General features: G+C 42.9%; 1 protein-coding gene across 5 annotated transcripts in view; it reads left to right on the top strand.

Moving 5' to 3' along the window:
* The window catches only part of lingo1a (leucine rich repeat and Ig domain containing 1a), a 128,354-nt gene that overhangs the window by 95,362 nt on the left and 10,206 nt on the right, over window positions 1-22,786 (top strand). Inside the window, exon 1 of one of the 5 annotated variants that reach the window (XM_034588446.1) lies at window positions 6,618-7,469. The exons of 2 other annotated variants lie outside the window; for them this stretch is intronic. The gene's annotated coding sequence lies outside the window, so the exon portion shown is untranslated. Of the gene's footprint in view, window positions 1-6,617; window positions 7,470-7,613; window positions 7,829-22,381; window positions 22,533-22,786 lie in introns of those variants that run through there. 2 more of the 5 variants (XM_034588450.1, XM_034588449.1) reach the window with 2 other exon arrangements.

The raw sequence follows: 22,786 nt of genomic DNA on the forward strand, positions 1-22,786 counted from the left end.
TAGGTTTTTTCCAATCCTGTGTGGGAACTATTGTGTGAAAGCTACTGGTTAATGATCTCTTTTGCTATGATTATGGGTATTTACATGCTGGGTAGTTAGCTGCTCATTGAGAACATCTTGTCATCTTTACAACCACCACAAAGACTGTCCCCTGGTGTCCTGGTGTACCGCCTTTGTCGCCGGCACATTTTCCCTTTCTTGATGGCTGTCATTACCACGTTGCTTCGACACCTTGGCAACATTACGGTTTTGAACTGCCTGTCATTGAAATTGCTTTTACACAAGGATGTTGCATATTGCAAAACCAAAATGGCCATCCCAGAAACCCTATGCAGCCACTGAACAACATCCTCTACAGTAAATGAGAGGAGGGTATTATCAGGATTTTGAGTCTGTATTTGTGTGGGTTATGCAGTTGCAAGGATAAAACCACATGTCAGTAATGCCACATCGAATTCCGTGCACATCCGGTCGCTGCCTGCAAGCCTGTATTATAATGCTTATTCAGGACCTTGGCAATTCAAAACCCATTGAGGGTAGTTTTCCCCCTCCAACCTCGCCAAACACACTGCTTTCTATTTCCACTGCACCAGGCATTTCACATAGCAGCATAATAATACAAGTCAGGGCAAATGAGTGGCTGCGAGGGTGAGAGTGAGTGACAATGAGTGAGTCAATGTGTGTGTGTGTGTGTGTGTGTGTGTGTGTGTTGGAATAAAATACAGTGAAAGAAATAGAAAGTAATATTGAAGTGAAACCTAAGTAAAAAAACAACATAAAGGGAGTGCGATGACTAAAGTTGCACACCTTTGTTATCTCGTCACAAGGAGACAAAGTGTGTCACTGCTGTTAACTGTGAATCCAATTGTGTTCTCACAAAGCAAAACCGATGAGGTCCCGATCAATTCAATCCAATTAATTTAGCAGTGCGTTGCCTCTGTGTGTGCTCACTGATAATGTGAGGTGGATCTGACGTACGGAAAAATGAAAGGATGTGTCGTGCAGGAAATCTTTGCGTGTTTGTCTGCCTACGTCCTGTACAGTGGGAGTAGAGAGAGGAAGAAAGAGTCTGTTTGGTGTTTCTGCCAGGAAACCCGCAAGGAGGTACAAGCCTAGTTCAGAAATAATATAATAATATAAAAAAGTGCCTGTGCAAGTATACTCAATTAAAAGGTCAGAAGGACAGGCATGTACTATGATGGTGGTGAAACAGAGGATTTTAGGGAGACACGGCTAAAAAGGTAACAAGGAGCAGAGGACGGATATATTGGTCGTGTTGTGATAATGCTTGGGATGCTTGTGCAAAATGACAAAACATTTTTTTTTAAATCAGGTGTTAATCTAACCTATGAACAAAAGACACTGAAAAGACCTTGCACATGGTAAAATTATACTTTCGAGGATGTCAGATCTCTTTGAAAGCAATTTTCAGACTGAACTCGGGAGTTTTGGTAAACACGTTTTCTTTGTTTGTTCAGTTTTGAATTTAGCTCCATAGAATACTGGTCTGACATGGAAGTGTCGTAACACCACTGTCACTCAACTGAGGTATGGGTTTGATGTGAACATCTGTCTTCTTCCTTTTTAAACCAAAGCATCATTCCAACAGCTTGTAATTTTCCAAAGCCTAGTATTTATATGCGATATGTAACATGTAGTTTATGATCGTGCAATTTTTCCCAGGGAGTGTGTGGTAAATGTGAACTGACTTTGGAAGACATATCCGTATTAATTATTACGGAGAATGTCAGCAGAATTTGGTCTGGACTTTCTCCAGAGTTTGTCTTTCACACATGAACAACGCAGCGGGGGTTCCTTCGCTCAGACACGCTCTCAACCACACACAAATCTCCCGAGCGTTCAGGTGAGAGGGTGGTGCAGCAGGAAGTGGCAGCATGTTACGCATCAATTCCACTGCGGAGAGATCACATGTTTTTGTTTACAGCTCGTCGTCGGCCCTTATCACAACATGACATCTTCGTCTGCGTCTTTTACATGTGGATCTGCAATTTATCTCGTTTGCACCTGTCTGGTTTTTAAAAAAGTCATCGACATGCCCACTGGTTTGCGGTGAATCCTGTGGAAGATCCCCCTGCTGTGTTCTCATCAGCTCATTATCCCGAGTTTTAACCAGGGGACTGGCAGGAGAATGTCTGGAGAAAGTCTGGAGCCTCTCACTCGGACATTTGGCTGCTCACATACAGCCCCTCCTTAGCATGTCAATCCTATCAATGTGTTTTTGTGCCAGTATCAGCTGCCTAAATGTGACCTTGACACCCATGGGCAATACTATTTCTGAAACCGACAGACCTTGGAAAGAAATACTGTTGACATGACTCTTGCAGGCCAAGTTTAGCCGGTCACATCCCTGTCAACAACCCTGTCCTTGTTGACTGGGATAAATTAAGAACAGGATGGTAAATAATGATGCTCTAACGTATCTGGGGTTCTGTGCGTGCTGCTGTAAAAAGGACAACATGGCATTCATGAGAATGTGGATCCGCTGCTTGAATCTGGATATATGCAAGCGTGGTGATAGAACGCAGGTCTTCTTTTGTATTCTTCTGCCTTGAGTCAATCACCGCTGCTCTGCATGTTCCTGAAATCACAGTGTATAAGTAACCTCCCATACAGCTACAAATTATAGCATTCATATATGTTGATGTAATTTAATCTATGGCCATACCCCTGGGTGTAGTGGAGACTCTCCTTTTGTTAGCTTCACATGCTGATAAAACAGGACAAACTCTAAAAGAGAAAAATACACATTTTGTTTGGAAGCTGAAAGGCTTATTTAATAGAAGAGGGGGGTCTTCTTTCTATAGATCAGATTCTGTGTTTGTTTGTTTTCAGTGGTGGTGGTGGGGGGGGGGGGGGGTTTGGCTGACTTCCTCTCTTATCAAGAGCTATCCAAATCATGCGCTGGGAGAAGAACTGTGCAGCGCTTTGGCCGGGCTGCTGTCACAGCATGGTGCAAACTGCTGTTTGGACCTGAATCCCCCAAAAAATACTTTCCACTAAAGTTTCAAACTTCTCTGATAAGACACCCTGCACAGAAAGAAATTCCCTCACTGACAAAACGTTCGCCAGCAACATATGGGTTCCATCCCCATCTTCATTCAAAAGCGCTGTGTGTCAGTTTGAGAGCAGGACTTGCTCTTACTCTGAACCTCAAATGTCCCCTGCTTGTGAATGTCTCCTCCATTCTTTTTATTCAGCTCTTGAATTTCTTTGTGCAAAAAGTCTGCATTTATGCTTCAGATATATCATATAAACTACAGCGCAATAAAGTGGTCAAGTGCAGCCGAGTGTTGAATACATTACTGCATACTATATCTTCTCTGGGCTACATTTCTGTTGTTTCTCTTGGTCTTTTTTAGATTTTAAAGATTATTTATTGATTTTGACTTTACTCAGAAAAAATATCATGAATGCCTGCACTCACATACAATAGAAACGATCTGTGGTAAGACCCCATCCGTCATGTTTTATTCAAAAAAGATATCATGTCGGGAGAGAAAGTGTGCACAGGTAAATTCTGCTTTCACGTCACGTAGATTTCACTCTTACATTTCCATTTTGTCACTTCCTTTGGGCAACAAACTTTCACTCCGAACACCAGCATTTAATTTGGCACAAGGAGGGAAATGAGTTGAGCTGGAGTAGGAGCTCTACTTGCAGACACGTTGCCTGACTTTGGTTGAAATGGTGTCTGTATTCCAACTCTGGCGCAATCTTGTCATGATGTGGCTGTGTTGTAATGATGCAGTGAAGTGTATTAATATCAGAATAGGAGTGATGCTCTTTATAGAATGAGCCTAATCGATAGTTAGAATGATCGCGATAACAAAATGGTTATTCATTGTTGAGCCATTTATTTTACAGGGTCCGTGTGACAGGCGCCCCTCACATCCGGTATAACAAAAGATTAAGGACAAGCGTGCGTGCCAGCGTTGAGGAACACAGCAGAACAAATTAATTATTGATGGGATGCTTTAAAAGCCCGTGGCGTCACTAGGTATCCATTGTTACCTCTGTTGTTGTTGCTCGCAGCTCTTAGTGGGGCAGCGAGGATGGAGACGAGGCGGGCACAGCTACAGACCAGGAGTTCCCCCCCCCCTCTCTCCTCCCTCCACATGAAGTGCATCCTGTCAAAGCTATTTTTTAAAATCTCATTCTCTCTTTGTTTTATTCAACCAGCAACACTCTCCACACATTTTGACCAGGGCTACTCACATATGGGTCGTGGTTGGTTTATTGGGTTTAACACATTAAAAGGATTGAGCTGATGATAGTGTCACACAAGCTCTTATACAAACATGTTGATATGCATCAGTAAATAATTATTTAAAATTGTTTAGAATGGAATTCATAAGCGTTGATAAAGAAATGTAATGTCAACTGAGTAGTTTAAAGTAGCCGTTGAGTAACCCCTGTATTTGAGTTTGGATCTGGTCAGTGCGAGTGAACTGATCTGGAAACAAAAGAGCCTGCATCCCGCCCTGAAGGAGTGGTTTCACGGCCAGCCAGTAGAAAACAGCTGTACGATACAGAGAAAATACCATGTACTCATGGCAAGGGTGCCCTGGCCATGCGTGAACTGATGCTGATGACATTCACATGTAGCTGGGATGCCTGAGTGGTTTAAGTTGCTCGGAGGGCCTCTGCAGAGACGCTGGAGGATGCGCGGAGGACAGAGACGCATTTTAACACTGCCAGACAAATACTTTTGTGGCATTTCCTCTGTTGTGCGCTCAGAGGGAAAACTTCACGGAAACACACACGTGATGAGAGTGTTAGACGAGGTGAGGCAAACGCACCATTACTTCTCCATCTTTCATCATATTCAGCTCACGTTATCTACCAATGCCATATTTGAATAACTTATACATTAAATTACTGACAGGTTAGAGGCAACTAATCCCTTTAAACCAAATGCACTTATGTCCCTGCATTTATTTAGCCTCCGTGGCTAAATGGGTCCTCAGGTATTCAGTGTTCCCAGAATGGAGAGAGTATACCTTTTTATTTTTTTTTACCAATCGCACTATGCAACACACTGCACATTACACCTGACAGTGTCCGGTTTCCTTCCAAACGCTAAATTGCTAATGAACTGCTAATTAGCGTAATGTAAGGGTTAAGAGTTGGTGCAGGATGATCTGAAATCTCACTTCACTGCTCACCAGAGAGTAAACTGTTAGGCAAGAGTGAATGGGTAAACAAGGAAATGGTTTTAGACACAGCCAGAGGCAGCTGTTGATACAGCGCGAGCTCTTAAGTTCTTTTGTCTCATTCTGCTCTATGTTTTTCTGCTTACCTTTGGGAACATTAGAAACCTCTGTTTCCCTCCAACAAGGAGGTGATGGTTGTGTCTGTTTGTTTGTTCGTTTGTTAGTTAACAGGATTACATTAGAGCAACTTGACCGTTATCCATGACATTTTTATGGGGGGGGGTGAGGCATGATCCACTGCTGTGGATCCGGATCCAGGAATTACTGTTATTATTATTTTAATCTGACGTGTTTAAGGTACTCACATGTATGAGTGTGTGAAATTTGGTGCAGATTCAAATACAAATCCGGATCTAAGTTAAATGTGGTTTCATACTGTGGCTTTGGTGGAGGTTTGCACTCTAAGTGCCATTATGGATTGTTCCTGGACATAATACCAATATCCATAATGATTTAAAATGCTAAAATTGTTGTATTTGTGTGAAATGTGCTGTCACTGGCCTAAGATCTACAGATAAAATCTGATAAGAACTTCCTTTTTCTTCCTCTCAACTTTCCAAACTTAAAGAATAATAATACTTTTAACAGATACACAGTTTTGCATTTAATTCTTTTGGCCTTTAGAGAATGGTATCTATAGCTTGTATTGAATTCTTGTTTAACAGCTGAGATCAAATATGCCCTCATCCCCCACAACATGCAGGAGACTAATGACTAACCCGGGCCTCTCACAGTCAGGCAGAGGCTATAGTGTTGACAAACACCCACACCACAAGGAATCCGTCGCTAATCAATGTATAACATGGGCGGCGATGGCAAATGAATTCTATCATTCGGCTGCTTATATCGACTTGAGATGCATTAAAGCTGAGCGTGAATTGATCCCGGATCAGTTAAAGAGATCAAGTGAGGCTGAGTTCCCTTCATCATCATGTGTTGAAGGACAACCATCTTCTTCTTTGGCATCAAATTAAAGATAACAGACAATAACAGATTGGACAAGATAAGAGTTCTCAGCTATGAAATATGTATGCTTCATATTCTGATTAACACCACATTTAAAGTCACAGAGGATAGACGGAGGATCAGATATGTATCAGATAACATATACACTGATACCAGCCTCCTGGAAGAGACTGTGTGTTGTAAGTGTACCCTGCTCCTGTGTGTGTGTGTGTGTGTGTGTGTGTGTGTGTGTGTGTGTGTGTGTGTGTGTGTGTGTGAGAGCAGGATATGAAGCCCACAGTGCCATCAGGCCCTCAAAAGAGGAACTGCTACTTTCTGGTGCCTCCTCACCACTGTCTCCACTCCAGCCTTAAATTTGATTTTTATTTCCAGCAGCTTCTCTGTGAAACCTTTGAACGTGTGCATGTTGTGGTGGTACTGTGAGTTCTTTTTTCGTATTCACTACACCCTCAGCAGACGTGTCATATGTGGGTGTCTCCGTGCGTCTTCGTGCGCGTAAACGCGTGTGCTCGGGAGGAGAGGCTGGGATCTTGGCAGACAAATCTGGACAGATAAGGCAGCTTCACAAAACGCGCAGAATCTAAAACACACACGCCAGCAAATGACCAGACTGCGTGCGTATGGCGATCAGACTCATATGGGCACAAAACGGCGCGCACACACCCTTCCACACACGCACACACACGCGCGCGCACACAGCTGAGTAGGACACTGGGCAGAGTGCGTTCCGCCGATCATCTCCGTCCCTCCCTCCAGCAAGCGGATTGTGTGCGCCTCTTCCTCCCTGCCACAGTGCTGAGAGAGAGTCTGCGAGGCTGTGGGTCGAGAGGCTGCATCGAGAGCTGCTTGCATCGGGGAGCGGGTGCGTGGGAGTTGTTCTCTCTCTCCACCTGCCATTTGCATTCCGTCTTTATTCTCCGGCTCTTTACGCTCATCCTCCGGACGAGTCCGGGGCGCGCAGGGAGTCCCATTACCCACCGAGGGAGCGTCGCCGCTTTGTGTGTGCGTGTGTCCCCGTGTGTGTTTGCGGTGAGGGTTTTTTTTTTTGCCTGTTCCCAAACCACAGCTGTCATCGTTACACGACCTCTGGAAACCGTTGGGAAATCTGCATAGAAACGACTGGCTGCGTCGTTTTCCTCCTCTTTCCGAGAGCTGTCTTTCGAGCCGATGGACTTGAGATAGTGCGTCTCAATTTGCGTCTTGGTGGCTGGGAGTTGCCGTCGGGAAGAAATGCGAAAGGATGCTTGGAAGCAGTGAAGGCTACAGCAGGTGAGTGTCCGATCCGGATGGCACAAAACCCGGGTCTTTCTTTCATTGTCCCCCCCCACGGTGTTCGTGCGTAATGTAGCCGCAGTTTAATGTGGGCCAAGATTTTTTTTGGGAATGGAATGCAGCTAAAAACACGATCTCTGCGCTACTTGGGAGAGAAAACATCGCTCAAACGTGTAGACTTCTGAATGTGCATCCGAACAACGGAGACTTTACTTCAGCACAAGATACACACGGGAGCTCATCCCGATTTCACATCGGTTCCTGCAAAGTCCGCGGTGATCACCGGGCAGCACTGGCTGTCAGGGCAGGGAGGCAGGAGCGGGTTCTTGGAGTGTGGTTAGGCGCGTCCTCTGCAGGTAAAGAACGCATCTCACCCGCGCAGATTCTGACAATTAATTTATAGATTTGTTATCGATGAACCTTCGGACTATTTAATCATCTTTTCTGGTCATTGACGTTTGTGTGTGTGTGTGTGTGAGTGTGTGTGTGTGTGTGTGTGTGTGTGTGTGTGTGTGCCTGTCTGAGAGGATGAAGGCTTAAGCCATTAATCAAATTTAATTGTCCCGCAAATGTGTGTGTGTGTGTGTGTGTGTGTTGGAGGTGGAGGGGGGGTGGGGGGGTTGAATTGAAAAATGTTATCTTAATCTAGCCTTTATTTGGCCACGTACACGCAATGGGCTGAGATACTATTCCTCATTGTGTGGAAGTGTGAGGCAGGTCCTCCCCGCATGCCATTTTATCCATCTGCAAAAAAAGATGGCTATCTGTTAAATGGGCTGTGTATATATACATAAAAACAAAACAAAAAAAGCTAGCCAGGGCTTCTGCTGCAAAGGAGTTGTGCATTTTTATTGATTCCTCTAAAAAAAAAAAACGACTTGGGGATTCTTGTTTTCATTAAGGCAACAGCCATGGGATCCCACACTGCCACTACACAGGACACAGGGTGAAACTTGTGTGTTGGTGGGTGCCACACACCGTCTGTTGTTTGTTATTCAAGGCGGCATTTGCACAGAATATATGACAGTGGCCTCCCCTGATTATTTCTTCTCCTTATTTCCCTTTTCTCGCCCCGTATTGTCCAGCACTGGCTCTTCTAATGACACACCAGAAACCCAGTTGCGGCAGAGTATCAGAAGACTCTGTGATGCTGTGCCTGCGGACATTCATAAAGTGCTGTAGCTGTATTGGTTATAAATAGCCGGAGGGAGCGGACAGCCAGATACAGCAGGAGCAGCCTCCTGTAGTTGGAGCCGCAGCAGCACAGCCTCTCCAGCCTTATCTGGACCCACGATCCAAGATGATAGATGGCTGATACACTCTGAGATGTCACGCAGATACAGGGGCAAGGGTGTGGCACAAGGACGGGGGTTTAAAGGGGCATTATTGCCTATCCTTTGTTTTGTGTTTTCCCTCAGTTTTTGTGTGCTCTTTTTACCAAACGATACCTTTTCCATTTAAGCAGTGATTTTAGAGCGACCTTATCACGTTAAATGTTTCTCCATATTCCAGCAAGGTGTCACAACATGTTTGATTTCACTCCCAGGATTGAAATCTTCTTTTTTGGTGAGGTTTTTCCGGTTGATCCAGTTGACGAGTGCGTTGCTGCAGCCTCAATAATGTCCGTCTCAGGAAAGCCGGCTGCTGAAGAGTGCGATCCGCTTTGTCCAAACTCCTCTGGCCGCCGACATTAAACAAATGTGCGGCCGCTGACCTTGACCATCCACGAGCCGTCAATGAGATTCACCCCTTTGCCCTGCAGCAGGCTATAGGACATATGTAGCAAAGAGCACCAACCACCACCCTTCTTCCCCTGCAACATTATGCTGCTGGTGACACGCTGTATTGAATTACAACACGTTGATCAATGTTTGCAATAAGCCAAACCTCTACATAGTGGCCAATATAATAGAGTATCAGATGTCAGGAAAACCATGCTCCTGATAACAGCATTATATATCCTGGGAATTTATGGAGTGATTACATCTTGGCATGTTTGTAATTTAATCCCATATCAGAAGAATGGGGAAGCGCACCAATAAGGCAAGAATAGGCGTGTGTGCGGCATTTAAATCATTTAGGAAAGAAATCCGTGACAGGGGCAGAGGAGCAACCGAGACCGAGTGGGCGGCGACGGTGTGGACAATGATGCTGCTGCGTGATGACTGATCACACACTAAATGACCAATAGTCTTAGTGAGCAGGGTAATGCTGGCTTATGACGTGTATGCATGTCTCTTGGAGACAGTCATCCTGGGTGTAAAGCTGACACCTACTGCATTGATAAGGTGTTTATTAGCTCCCATGTTGCGAGGCCATGATGCCTCCATCATGCCACGATGACACAGTGCTGAGAGTTTCCACCCGGGACCGCAATTAAGTTGTTTTCATAAGACCCGACTGCCATTCTACTTGATGCCACTGCCTTGATACATCAGTGCCCGAGGCTGGGTGGCATGTTTATAAAAAGGCCTGTAGTAGCTGTTTGATTGGCGGGGGGGGAGGGTGGCGGCTGCTCACAAGCCTATGTTGTCCTTGGTAGATGTCTTTTGAATTAGATAAGGAGGAAGAACAGCAGCAGCAATTGTTGAAAAATCATCAGGATTCTTTTTTTGGTCCGTCTTTTATAGTTTCACCCGTGCATTCCCTTGGAGCAGGGTGTGTGCCACCTATTGTTAAAGTGTCCCAGTCACTGTGGCACAGGCATTTAACACAGCTTCATGATATTATCATCTAATATTCAATTCGCTTGTTTCAAAATGAGTCTAACATCTGAAGCATCGTAGCAAATGGTTGTTCTTGTTGCACTCTGCCCCAAAAACACGAGGTCTTGTTATTTGCAGCAGTGTGCATGCTCAGAATCTGTGTCATATATTGCTCTCGCAGCGGGAGCTGCTTTATGGTTTGCAGGCCTCTGGGTGACCAATAATCAAAAGAAGCTCATGTGTTAGGCACCAGACATTTCATGCTGCTTTAAGGAAACTCAATCGTATATATATATATATATATATCCAGGGTTTCAACAGTAAATGCTGCAATGTATAAACCCACAGAAAAACCTGTGTGTTGCCCTCTACGTTACCTTCATTAGTGGGACAGTGGCTCTCACCGCATCATTTCTCCCATTGCTCTAAATCCCATGATGTTGGACACATTAACATAATTATTGTATACACTAATCCAGAATACATACAAAACAGGTTAGCATGTATTTATCACATCAATGATACTTGCCGCAAAGCTGCAAAAAGCACATTTTAAATATTTACATTTGGAACTGCCAGAGGAAATATTCACATCTGTGATTGTGCTCATTATTTAAGTAGCTGTATTTCCACGACTCATTCTAACTAAACAGAGCTATTAAAAAAAGACTGACGAATTATGATGACAACCATATTATTATTTGAATGGATTCTTTAGGTGAAAAGTCCCTGCACAGTGGTTGTCAGGGGCCTGTCAAAATGCATTCACGTTAGCCTGTAGGGTTCATTCACCTTTAAAGGATTCAGCTTATTGTGATCTGCTTCACAGTGCTGTGAAAGAGAAGCCTTTAGGGAATTTCTGCAAAGGTGGCCTGAGGGAGCAGTTGCGCATTTTATGCCTGTGTAAAAAAAAAAAAAAAAAAGAAATCAAGATATCCACATAGAAGAGCGAGAGTCCTGTTCATCCACGTTTTTACCGTATTCAACCCACGTGCAAGTGCATCCATATATTTTTGTAATAAGGCTCGACCACTGCCCCCATTTTGATGATCTCTTGAATTCCCTTACCTTCAACTTCCAATGAAATGATATTGCAAAGCGTTTTCTTTAATTAGATGCAAACTCCTAATCATTGTCAGGCCTGAAATAACCTCCTGCTATAAACCACTCGGAGTCCCTTGGAGGATGCATCATTAAAAAAGGCATTGATGGTGGACGAGGTGATGGGTCAAGGGTTGGGGAGGTGTTATTGTGCTTACTAAGGCTCCTCTCCAACACCCTGGAGAAGGCATTTGTATTCACTGCAGAGGAACTAATCAATGCCTGTGCCGGGGCCCCTGTTGCCAGGCAGACTTAAACGTAGACATCTCTCTTTTAGATGATTGTGTGATTGACACATAAGTCAACAGCGCTGCTGGTGCTACAGCGGCTCAGGCGGTAGATGTCCTCGGACTAGCTGCCTCGCATAAGAGGTCGGTGCTAAAACAACTACAGCGAGTTCCAACAGGACAAATGCTCTCTTTAATTTATCTTGTTTGCTGCTGATAGCCATCTGCAATTTATTCTTGGAGATGGTTATATTTCAAGGATATAAGCTCGACACAAAGCAGCTCAAAACCAAATGTGATGTCTTTTGGTGCGAATTCTAAATCCATTGTTATTAACAATGACTTCCCTTTCTTTCCATCTGCAGACAATGGACATTATTGTCTCACTTGATACTCGCATTTATGACTAGATTTCGGAGGAAATTGTTTGCCGCCGTGATGATTAGCATTGTGCAGCAAAATGACAATATGTTGCATCTGCTCCACTGCAAGCAGCTATTCAAGCCGTACTATTCAGTGGCCACTGGAAATACAACAGCAGCTCCACTTACACAGCCACACTCAAATGGAGCGTGTGATATTTCCCATAAATGGGAGCAAGATTTGTGTTGTGCCCCATCTCCCTGATGTAATGGCTGTTAAAACACCCTGTTGAGATTCAGAGTTCAGTGAGTTCGGTGTTTAGATACAATATTAGCGCTCTCAACCCTCTCGTCTCTGGGTAGAAGGCCGACCGAGTAGCTACTTAGGAGTGGAGTTGTCATTTACATCCGATCTGCTTCAGGTCTCCTCCGCTTTTCAAAGTTGCTGTAGCCTAAAATATATAAATTAGTCATTTAAAAAAAAAAGAAAAACATTTTGGTTCAGATTTTCCACGATGTGGAAACAGTCCCCCGTTCACACTAAGCAAATTCATTTTGAACAGATATGAACATGTGGCTGTGGCTGCTCTTTCAAAAGTGCCACCAACTCATCCAATTAGAAATCATTACAAAACATGGACACCCCTGTTCAAGTGCTCCCACAGTACAGTACACAAAGGCTACCCTGCGTGATACTTGGACTAGAGCGCTCTCTGATAATTCAAATATTTCAATGTGGCCATTATCTCCTCCTTACGTCACATCAGTGAGGTTGCTTTATCATCCATTCACAGTCTGGTCCCATTTATCATGTGATTCAAGACAACACAGGCATCGGCAGGAGGCTTTTAGTCCCCTAAAAGCTCCCTTTCCCCATCTCTTTGGCTGGCTCTTTGGTCGCTCTCACTCCCTCTGTTAAACTTCCCTGAAAGCTCTCTCTCTCTCTCTCTCTCTCTCTCTGTCGCTCTCTGTCTGGCTTTCTCACTCTCTCTCACTCTGGCTTCCTTTTCACCCACTCGCCGTCAATGCAGAGAGAGAGAGAGAGAGAGAGGGGAATGACAGAACAATGTAATAAAGACCCACTAATACTGTCGATGGAGGAGAGCGAAAGTGCAGGGTGGAAACAAGAGGTCGGATTTCAGGTTATCGACCAGCCCGGGTGGCATGAGGGAGATGTTAGTTTGCTAGACATGAAGAAGCAGCAGTAATCGCACCAATGGTTAGACCTGAAATGGAGCTTACTCATATCTTCAAGAAATGCTATGAAAGAATACAGTGGAATTAGCGTAATCGGCTCTTTAACATAAGTACCATATTCTTTGGATATTCTGGGATTCGTCTGTCTTGGAAATGGAATACCCGATTATGACAGCTGGGATGTGCCACAATATCCTGTCTGTCTTTGGTATGTGACAAACAATGCAGAGGCAGTTTCCATTTTGTCATGTGCAATCCCCGTTTAGTGGAGAACATGTCCAAAATGGAGCGCCGAGAAATCACACTGAGAAATCCAGAATATATCAGCGGCGCAACTAATAACCTTTTTAATCACGGATAATTTTTTTTCCTCCCAAACATCATCGTTTGCTCAACAAGACTTTCAAAAATAATGACAAATCCCCAGCACAAGTTTCCAGAGCCAAAGCGACGTGTCAAAATTGCTTAATTAGTCCGACCAGCGGCTAAAAGCCCAGAGTGTTCAATTTAATGATGTGAAAACAAGAAGAAACCGCAGCAAGCAACTCTCAGGACTGTCAAATCCATATCCAGCAAGTCTCAATCTAAACAGAACATTTTCACCTATAAACAGCTAAAAGATCTGATGATTGATCGTTGAAAAATAGAATACATTTTCAACCTAACATGTAATTATTCAGGCACACCTTCAATTATTTAACATGAACGATCGTAGCATCCTCACAGTTTAGGAAGATGTTTGCTGAGATGCATCACGATTTAGGCCAGGTCACAATGTGTTGACTGTTTACATTAATATGAAGATATCGAAGCTGCTTTCAGGGATGAACTGAACTCTGGATAATCTCCTTAGAATAACTGGAGGGGCTGTATGTGAGAGTGCACGTGTCCATGTCAGTTGGACATTCTCTGGAGTTTCTCCTGACAGCTCCCCAGTAAAGCCTCCGCATAATGTCCGAGTGAACCCATGTGAAAACACAGCAAGAGGTTCTCCAGAGGTTTCACCGCGAGCCAGCAGGTGGGTTGATGACTTTTGTAACACAGAGCGATGCAAGAAAAAACAAAAAAGAATATAAATAAATATATCAGGATGAAAAAGAAGTGCCATAAACGTAGAAGATGTCAGCTTGGAAAAATAACGAGATTCAAGAGCTTAACCGACGCCAGTGTTGATGTGCTGTAAACAAAAACCACGTGATCTCCACAGTGGAATTTAAACATGTTATTGGGAACGGAGAATCTCCCGCTGCGTTATTCATGTGTTAAAGGAAAACTCTGAACAATGTCCTTTACCTAACAAGAGTCAGAGAGAGTTCATGTCTGAAATATAATAATAATAGAGCTCCTAAGAATATATATGTAGTTCAGCTGTTTGGAAGTATAAGCTAGTTTGACGTGTTGAAATGCGTAACACACTGTATCAATAACCGGGATAAAGCTATAAAGCTATAAAGCAATAAAGCTGGGAGTCATAAAATACTGTATCTAAAAGGTATTTTGGTTGATTGTTTCTATTAATGGATAGAAGATATAAGAGGGGTGAGAGGGGAGGGGACATTCCTAGTCGGACTCAAGCCAGGGATGTTGCTATTTCACGTCCACCATATCAAACCCCTAAATAATGTCTGTTTCATACACGGCAGCATGCTGAAGTGCCCTCTGATGTGAGAGCTGCTCGGTGCAGGCGGGGCTGATTACGCAGAGAGCCAAGATGGAGATTCTCATTTAGTCGCAAGAGAATGCAGGGAGCTTTTTTTTCAAGTGCGGCCGACGACTTTGAGATTAATGTTTGCCACAACTAAATCCACACCTCGGTCCACTCTGATTATTTTTCTCATCTGGTCTAAAAGCAAAGTGTAGCTCCGACTTCACGAGCCGGAGATCGATTGCTCCTGTTATTACCTCTGGACAGACGTTTTTTCTTAAACTCCCGTTACTGCCAGTCACATCCGATGGAGATGGGTTAGGGCAGTTTAACCAGTGAAAAGGTTCTGCTGGTGGTGGTGGTGGCATGTGGGTGGGTGGGTGGGGTGGGGAGGGGAGGGTGAGACTGATGAAAGCCAGTCAGCGATCAAAGGCGAGAAAATGAAATGGCATTTGACCTTGTTGGACACTGGTGAGTGACGCTCTGCCACAGAAGTGCAAAGTAGTTTGGGAACCTGTGGGAATAGAGAGAGGGGGGGGGGGGAGAGCGAGATCAGGTCTGCAGAGTGGCGACGTGGGGCGAGAGGATGGGCCAAGCATTTTTTTTACCCTTCCATCTCATAACTGATTTAGCATGGGACTCCCAAGGTGGGCACAAGTCATTACGATGACAAGATGAATATATATATATATATATATATTGTTGGAGTGAAACATGTCATAGGTCTCACTTTGCATTGAGGCTGTGAATAGGCAAAGCTTTTTCTGTATAAAAAAAACACAGGAGTATTAATATGATCCCTCCTCACCCTAGTCTTAAACATGTGTTAGATATGCAAATGTCATATAAATAATTCAGATCTTCCGCATTTCTTTGTGCTCGTACCTGCCATGTTGGCAATAATGAGTCAAACAGTAAGAAAAAATATGTGTCTTCTCCATTTCCCATAGCTCGTCCCTCAGCCTCAGCCCCTTAACAGCATGCGCGCAGTTATTTTCTTTATCATCTGCTTTGCCCTCTGCTGAATATTGTATGGTAGACAACAGTAGATAATAGTCCGCCTTAAATATACATGAGTATAATTCAATTAATAGTTTCAACTTCATTGTTTTTGTCTAAAATGTCTTATTTTGTGTGACTCAAGACCTTGATCACATGGGATGGAGCCCAAACAGAATGTACAAAAACAAAAATGACACAGGGCAGAGGTTGGATCCATTCTTCAAAACAAAGCCCGGAGTCTGGAGGGTTGTCATCCATCTTGTTTTGTCCAACAATCTAAGCACAGGAAATGTTTTGCTCGATAAATACTTGTAAAGAATTGTTTGAATTATGAATACAGTTATTAATAGATTTTTCTGTTGAATGACTCATCGATTAATAGGCCTATTTAATTCTGAGTGCAGCATTTAAATGTTACTAAAATTAGACCACTGCAGTGCATCTGTTTATCGTCTGGTCTCTGTTTAGTTTCAGGACAGCTTTCATCTTAGCAGGATGGTGTTTGTTAATCCACCATTTTTTGTTATTTTTCGTCCGTCGGCCAAAGCTATAAATAAGTGTTTAATCACCCAGACTGCGCAGATTGTTTTATTTTCAAAACCAAGAAACATGTCTGCAGTCGTTCAGCTCTGCCGGCGTAGGTCTCCTCTGTAAATGTCATACAAGTTACATCACAACGGGGCGAACATGACAAGACTACAAAGATGGACTTTCTAAAATGTATCTGCCTGTCAGTAGCGACACAGTGCTTTGTGAGAAGAAGAGGGGAAAAAAAGCAGTCGTTCTCCTTAATTAAGGCACAAGTGGCAGAGCGCATCTCACTGCCGTCGCTCCGCAGACTGACGCTGGACGAGCTTTGATACCAATTTTAATAAGACTATAAAGAGGGTTTTCCAGTGTTAGGAGATACTAATTCACACATGGTGTATGTGAGCTTATCAAAACGTACCATTTTAAATCGGTTCTATCAAAATTGCTTTGAGGATTCCGAAGCCAAAAAGGAGCGACATTTTAACGAGTCTTGTTTTTTTTTCTGTAATGATTTCTAAGAGGGTGCACAAGTGTTGACAAGGGATTTGCCGTGTCTCTGCCGCCCTAAAGTCAACCCGGTAATACCACACAGGGTCACCTCATCCCTGATCCATGTGCAGCATGTGAAATACCTAGATGCCTTTCGAAAAAGTGCGATTCTGCTTCCTCTAGTACCCGGCGGATTAGCAGAGCCAGTGAGATGTGATTCTCTTCTTTTCACTATCTTTATGACCTCCCCTCGTACTACGGGGAGCCAGAGATAGGGAATGGGGAGGATACAAGGACAGCTTAGACAAGTAATTTTGCCTTTAATTGCTCGAACCTCCCATGAGTGCTGTTGCTTAAGTACTCCAAAAACTGTTGTTGTTTTCCTGCGCGTAATCTTTGATTATATGAAGGTCAGCGTTTTTTCCTCTAAGCTACTTATGAAAGAAATTGGGAGCAGGTGGATTGCGCAGAGAGATGAGACAAAAACTCCCTTGCTGGAGTCGAGAGCGAGAGTGAACTGTCCAATTTTTTTTTTATCAGGACTTACTTTGCTAACTGTCTCCTAAGCCAATCTCAGCCATATATACAGAAGTATTTGTGTTTTTTTTCTTCCTTCTGCTTAGTCCTCATTTCCCAGTCTGTATCAATAGAGTCATTATGTGGGGTTTTATCTGGCTAATTAAGGCTTCATCTTTCTGGGCGATCTCTCAGAGGACATGGATTAAGCTCCCCTATCTCTGCACTGGAGCCACGGTGGGGTCGGCCAAGCCTGCGCTTCTCTCTCTCTCTCTCTCTCCCTACGCTGTGGAGGGAAAAGCATTGACATGTAAAGGTTGTTTTCGGTGAAACGATCCTCAGAAGAGGAGAAGAATATAAATATTGCATGCCAAACGCAGGGATCACACACCCTGCGAGCTCAAAATGTGCAGGATTGTGTTTGCTTTTGATCGATTCACGTCCTGTGTGTAAAAGCTTAGACTGTCTACCAGCTACACAAACAACAAAAGAAATCTTTGTGTTTGTGTGCGTCAATGCATGTGCCTGTTTTACCAACAAGGAGCCATTTGGATTGATACCCCGGCAGACCGTGGCCTTCGGACAATTCATTTACAGTCGGCTTGAATGCCTCAACAGACTCCATTTTGTTTGCATAAACAATCAGGTTGTCCATTTGAGTTGGAGCGGGGCATCCTGAGTCACCGTTTGCCAGCCAGCGCAAGAACGGCACCATATGAATTCCAATTGCCTTGTTGTTGTGGGCCCACTCGACATTTTAGTGCTGAAAGTCGACAGATGAAAGCCTGGGTCAGGCCTCATTAAAACAACAGGCCCATTACGCTAACCATCCAAACAGAGGATGAGAGGGAAGACCTCATAGTGATCCACTGCTGACCCGTCACTGATTATTAAGGAGGTCAAATCTCCCTCTTCTCTCATTGCTGCGGAGAGCGTTGGAAAGAAACCTTTTGTTTTGTTTGGTGCAGAGACACAATCTGACTCAGAGCTTTTGGCTCATGTGCACCTCTGGTTTTTTGATAAAGCACCTATGAGACAGTGCTTTTGTCTGAGCCCGTGCCATTGGAGGAGATAAATCCTAAATGAGTAAACCGAAGTCTCTTCCCTTCGGCTGTTTGATACAAGAGTCTGAACATTTAAGAGCCATAAATCAAGAACTATGGTGTGGTGATGGTGTGGAGGGAGGGTCACCTTCATGGACATTCTACAACAAACAAGTATTTGGAAGAAAATAAGAAAATGACTAAGCATTTAAAAAAAAGGGGGGAGAGAGATAAATAGCCCCAAGGCTGAGGCAGGGGGAGTTGTTTTATTGCTTATTTTCCTTTTTTGTGATACATGTGAAAGCGTGCTAGTGGCGAAGTGTGAAATGGTACATATAGAGGCCTTGGGAGATGGATGGCACGACTGTGGCTTTAATCAGTTCAATGCCACTGAATTCTTGCTTGAATAAAAGTGGCTGTTGCAACTCACGACTGCATTATTAGAAATCCTTGCGAGGGATATTGAACATTTTCTCTCTAGTCATAAAGGGAAAGTCATGAAGGGATATTTAAAGATAAATCTTGACATTGGAGCATTTCGAGGTTTTATTACAAAGATTTAAAGCTTGTTTTAAACAAAGAAAAGAAAACCAACAGCAGATTGTTGATGCTGATAACAACAAGGGCATTTATGATATTGTTGTCCAATATTAAAAACAATCTTATATCTTAGATCTTATATAGGCTTTAATGTTGACAGACAAATGTAATGTTAACACAGTTATATAGGACATGAAAAATGTCTTTTGCACATCTGTATAGACTGAAATATTTGGGATAAGCTCTACAAGCTACTATGGTTAGCAGTCAGTGAAATTTTCCATAAAATTATGGCTCATTGTAAAAAAAAAAAAAAACAGTCCAATGCATATAAAGAACCATAACTTTATGGTAAATGGGTGGTGGCATCAATACTGTAAGGTGTTGTACCAGAGTCCCTTAAAGTAATACATAAATTGGTAACAGAATAGACTGCAACCGGAACTTATCATTATATAAAAATAAAAAATAAATAATTGAAAGAAAAAAACAAATCCTATTAATGTAGTTATTAAAAATTAACTGCAGCCTCCGCGGGACATTGTACAGTCATAAAATAAATATCTCAGTGCTTTCTAAAAGACAATAATTGCTACACTCTCCCTAAACTACCTTGAATGCATCTATGGCATTTCTGGAGTTCACTTTCTTATTTTTTTAGGAAACACATGCAGTGATACCGAAAGACTGTATCTGCAATTGACTATTATCATAATCTCTAATACTGAAGCAGCCAATTTATCATTTGAAGTCTAATACAAAGTCCTGATGCTGCAAGTGGCTTTGAAAAAATATGGCTGTTTTGGGGTTTGCTTTTTGCTTTGTATCCTGTGGAGGGCATTTCCTGTCCTCTACCCATTGAACAGTAGAAACACGGACAGGCAGCATCTTTATCATTTGTCCTTTTCAACCACACAAGCATTTCTTGGTGACTATTTCTAGAACACAAAGACCGACACACAGTTATCAATGTGGAAAACAATCCGAGTATTGTTAGAGTTCACATTCGCCATTGTTTGGTGTGTAATCGTTGCCGCTCTCCACCACAGTATGTTATGCAGCAGCATCCTCAGATGAGAGATCTCAGTGCATTAGTGTGGCATTTTCTGCATCAGGGTCACCTCTCCGTCAAATAATTACAGCTCATTTTCCTTTAAAGGCCTCACTGTGCACTGCAGGGCCGACTAAGCAGCTGAGGCACATTTCCTTCACCACACTGAGAGGCAAGCCTTTAGTTGCCAGTCACTATTAAAGTCAATATGGCCTTGAGCCGCAGCACACTGTGCCCATCACATTTCCTAGCAGCAGGATATAGCCTAAATTATTTATTATGAAATGTAGGCATATTTCCATGTTGACTCCCGTAATTGTGGAGCCAGTGTAGCTTGCGGTGGAGTCGCAGCTAAGGAAGCTACAATCTACAGCCGAGTGTGGTTGGAGTTGATATAGTGGTTCTTCCCCATTTAGCATGAGAGCGCGGTCAAATACAAACCCCGCGCACATACACACTCTGGGCAACTGCCAAATCCACTCACTTCATCTCAGGGGAAAAAAATGTATTCACTCACAGATTGAGTGAGAAGAGTAATATTTCACTGGCTCCCCCCTAGTTAGAGTTGATCCACCCTTGAATTCATTTGCTGAGATATTCCGTAGGGTTCTCGAGAATAATTTTTACAATTTCAACGTCTCCACCTTTCAGATATAAAAAAAAAAAAAACGATCCTTCCCCCACAGCACTACTCGAGGACTAGTACTGTCATTCTTAAATTTAATCTGACACTGTGTCTCGACAATCACTTATGTGCAAGAGAAGAGGTAAGAGCTTGATTTTGCTGCATAATATTAACTCATCACTCATGAATTATTAATTCTGAGCAAAAGTATGGATTCATTTAAATCAGTTTGGCTGCACTGACAGGCACTCTGTTTGTTTATGTAACTGTATATGTCCTGCAGCCTTGTGCAAATAGATTCCTGGATATCAGTCTTTAATGCCATACATAAAAACATGCCCAGTGCACTGGATCTCATTCATGGGAAAGTGGTGTCAGTGTTTGGACTCCACTGTAGATGGTAATATCAAAAAAATAAAACATTTAAGGTGAAAACAAATGAAGCAGAGTCATTTGCGAAATTTCAGTTACTACTGGTCTCTGTTTGTTTTAAATCAAGTTTTAGTCAACTCTCTTGCAGCTGCTTTTTAATAAAAATCTATTTTAGTTCTGTGCAACAAAAAAAGCTGCGTTGTGCAGATGAAGAAAAGATGAATTATTACACAAGTTAAATGTTTTCATGGCTGCTCCACAAAGCAGCAATGGGCGAACCTGCTTATTGGCCTAAGCTCCTTTGCTTATTGCACAAAAGCCTGTGAATTCATTACAATAATAATGTTGAGACGTCAGTGTTTCTTCATAATCAGAAGCGTGTGCTACTTTATGCCAGAGAGGAAAAGGGGTTCCTTAGTTTTGGAAATGAAAAACTACAAGGCAAGATCGGAAAAAAAAGTGTCATTTAAAAAGCATTAACCTTTAAATTGACTACAAGTTATCTGAACTGTTAGCTCATGTTTGTAGTGCAAACAATCACAGCCTCTTTCTTTTTCATTACGATTAAAACAGTTTATATGAAGAAACATATTAAGTTTCTGCAGAAAAAAATGTGTGTACTGACTAAGGTAAAGCAAATTGATCTGAACTAACCTTTACTACAAAGTTGACTTTGTTTGCAAACAGCAAAGTTCAGAAGTTCAGTGGCAAATAGCGTCTGTGTGCACAGTGCACACATTGTGGATGCTCAGACACAGCCCTGCACCAACACTGTGGGAAATCACTTCCACCACTAAGTTCCAGGGTAACTGCCTGCTGGTTATTAGAGTAGGGCTACGAAAGGTGAATATTTTAACGACAGGTGAATTTTGTATATTTCAGTTCATTGTTATAAATAAATGTCACAAAAGGGCCCATCAGTGCCAATGGTCCCGTCTTAAAGGAGCTCACCAACCAACAAAAAGCAAAGATTTTTCATTTTGATGAAAGAAAACTGAGTTACAGCCACTCCAGAACGAGTTAATACATGATATCTTTCTTGATAAAGTCAATTTAATGATTAATGATCAGTCTTGTCTAGCTATCCTCTGTGGATCGATGAATCAAATTGTATCGGAGGCCGACTCCTTAAACATGGCTGGTCTCACAGTCTTTTGCATCTTTCGAACAATTTGTGTGAATGGTTGGTAAAACAAAGATTATAATCTCAAACTTTAATAAAATAGTCTGAAAAGAACTGCAGACTGAAGAAAGGGCCGTTCTCATTGGCCCGTTGCTTGAAACAGACAAAAGGAACCTCCTGGGGCCTTGTTAGTATACTGGCCTCTCTATCTTCCAAACTAAACAGAGTAGAACTGTCCAGGTTCGTCCCACGCACATTATTTCCAGCAACGCACGAAACCCAAGATCAGTATCCAAGTATAACATAAAAACCTTGTGTGACCTTCATCGATTATTGCCTGTCCTACATTTACTGTCACTGTGTTTTTCCAGTGTATCCCTCAGTGGTGCTGCGGTGCAGCGAAGGTTGGCATCTCCTGTAGTGTTTGCCGAGGAGTCAATGTGCAGCTGCGTGTGGCCCGAGACATAATCGCCTCAAGTGTTGAAGGCTCCGTCAGCAAGTTGTCCCCAAACTAAAAGATCAAGTCTCAGAGTAAGGGGCACAGTATTATGGGACAAAGCAACGCACAGACAAACAGAGATTTTATAACAGCATTGGCAGTGTGTGTGTGTGTGTGTGTGTGTGTGTGTGTGTGTGTTGCCTGACAAGCATTTTCTCTCAGCCTTAAGGGGGAAAAAAGGAAACTGCCATTCCAGCACCTCTCTCTGGGGGAGCTCAACCTTTCCCAGTGTAGCTGTTCTGTTTACTGACTTTGTGCCCCAACACTTCAGTTGGCCTGTTAAAAT

Source organism: Hippoglossus hippoglossus, chromosome 6 (assembly GCF_009819705.1).
Source record: "Hippoglossus hippoglossus isolate fHipHip1 chromosome 6, fHipHip1.pri, whole genome shotgun sequence".
NCBI lineage: Eukaryota > Metazoa > Chordata > Actinopteri > Pleuronectiformes > Pleuronectidae > Hippoglossus > Hippoglossus hippoglossus.